This window comes from Oncorhynchus mykiss, chromosome 19 (assembly GCF_057628025.1).
Source record: "Oncorhynchus mykiss isolate SJ-2025 chromosome 19, ASM5762802v1, whole genome shotgun sequence".
NCBI classification, from domain to species: Eukaryota; Metazoa; Chordata; class Actinopteri; order Salmoniformes; family Salmonidae; genus Oncorhynchus; species Oncorhynchus mykiss.
In genome coordinates this window covers 10,670,001-10,672,500 of record NC_143040.1, presented here as the reverse complement: position 1 = coordinate 10,672,500, position 2,500 = coordinate 10,670,001, and positions in this window count along the sequence as shown.

Sequence of the window (2,500 nt, the reverse complement as noted above, 5' to 3'; positions counted from 1 at the left end):
GACCGGTGGTTAGTAGACCGGTGGTCAGTAGACCGGTGATTAGTAGACCGATGGCTAGTAGACCGGTGGTCAGTAGACTGGTGGTTAGTAGACCGGTGGTCAGTAGACTGGTGGTTAGTAGACCGTAGCTAGTAGACTGGTGGTCAGTAGACCGGTGGTCAGTAGACCGGTGGTTAGTAGACCGGTGGTCAGTAGACTGGTGGTTAGTAGACCGTAGCTAGTAGACCGGTGGTTAGTAGACTGGCGGTCAGTAGACCGGTGGTCAGTAGACCTGTGGTTAGTAGACTGGTGGTTAGTAGACTGGTGGTCAGTAGACCGGTGGTCAGTAGACCTGTGGTTAGTAGACTGGTGGTTAGTAGACTGGTGGTCAGTAGACCGGTGGTCAGTAGACCGGTGGTTAGTAGACCGGTGGTCAGTAGACTGGTGGTTAGTAGACCGTAGCTAGTAGACTGGTGGTCAGTAGACCGGTGGTCAGTAGACCGGTGGTTAGTAGACCTGTGGTCAGTAGACTGGTGGTTAGTAGACCGTAGCTAGTAGACCGGTGGTTAGTAGACTGGTGGTCAGTAGACCGGTGGTCAGTAGACCTGTGGTTAGTAGACTGGTGGTTAGTAGACTGGTGGTCAGTAGACCGGTGGTCAGTAGACCTGTGGTTAGTAGACTGGTGGTTAGTAGACCGGTGGTCAGTAGACCGGTGATTAGTAGACCGATGGCTAGTAGACCGGTGGTCAGTAGACTGGTGGTTAGTAGACCGGTGGTCAGTAGACTGGTGGTTAGTAGACCGTAGCTAGTAGACTGGTGGTCAGTAGACCTGTGGTTAGTAGACTGGTGGTTAGTAGACCGGTGGTCAGTAGACCGGTGATTAGTAGACCGATGGCTAGTAGACCGGTGGTCAGTAGACTGGTGGTTAGTAGACCGGTGGTCAGTAGACTGGTGGTTAGTAGACCGTAGCTAGTAGACTGGTGGTCAGTAGACCGGTGGTCAGTAGACCGGTGGTTAGTAGACCGGTGGTCAGTAGACTGGTGGTTAGTAGACCGTAGCTAGTAGACCGGTGGTTAGTAGACTTGTGGTCAGTAGACCGGTGGTCAGTAGACCTGTGGTTAGTAGACCGTAGCTAGTAGACCGGTGGTTAGTAGACTGGTGGTCAGTAGACCGGTGGTCAGTAGACCGGTGGTCAGTAGACCGGTGATTAGTAGACCGGTGGTTAGTAGACCGGTGGTCAGTAGACCGGTGATTAGTAGACCGATGGCTAGTAGACCGGTGGTCAGTAGACTGGTGGTTAGTAGACCGGTGGTCAGTAGACTGGTGGTTAGTAGACCGTAGCTAGTAGACTGGTGGTCAGTAGACCGGTGGTCAGTAGACCGGTGGTTAGTAGACCGGTGGTCAGTAGACTGGTGGTTAGTAGACCGTAGCTAGTAGACCGGTGTATAGTAGACTGGTGGTCAGTAGTCCGGTGGTCAGTAGACCTGTGGTTAGTAGACTGGTGGTTAGTAGACTGGTGGTCAGTAGACCGGTGGTCAGTAGACCTGTGGTTAGTAGACTGGTGGTTAGTAGACTGGTGGTCAGTAGGGTGCCATTACAGGGAATAGGGTGCCATTAAAGGGAATAGGGTGCCATCTCTATCCTCCTCTATAACCTCCTCTCTATCTATCTAACCTCCTCTCTATCTCTCTAACTTCCTCTCTAACCTCCTCTCTATCTCTCTAACCTCCTCTCTATCTCTCTAAACAACTCTCTATTGTCCTCTAAAACCTCCTCTCTAACAACCTCTCTATCTCTCTAACCTCCTCTCTATCTCTCTAACTTCCTCTCTAACCTCCTCTCTATCTCTATATCCTCCTCTCTAATCTCTAACCTCCTCTCTATCTCTCTAACCTCCTCTCTTACCTCCTCTCTATCTCTCCAACCGCCTCTATATCTCTCTATCTTCCTCTATAATCTCCTCTTTTCTCTCTAACCTCCTCTCTATGTACCTGTCCTCCTCTCTAACCTCCTCTCTATCTCTCTAACATCCTCACTATCTCTCTAAACTCATCTCTATCTACCTGTCCTTCTCTCTGACCTCCTCTCTATCTCTCCAACCTCTTCTCCAACCTCTTCTCCAACCTACTCTCTAACGTCCTGTCTAACCTCCTCTCTATCTCTCTGAACTCCTCCCTATCCTCCTCTCTATCTCTCTAACCGCTTCTTTATCTCTCTAACCTCCTCTCTAACCTCTCTATTGTTCTAACCTCCTCTCTATCTCTCTAAACTCCGCTAAATCTTTCTAACCTCCTCTCTAACCTCCTCTCTATCTCTCTGACCTCCTCTCTATCTTTCTGAGCTCCTCTCTATCTCTCTATATTCCTATATAACCTCCTCTCTTATCTCCTCTCTATCTCTCTAATTTCCTCTCTATCCTCCTCTCTATCTTTCTAGCCTCTATATCTCTCTAACCGCCTCTCTTTCCTCCTCTCTATCTCTCTATCCTCCTCTATAACCTCCTCTTTATCTCTCTAACCTC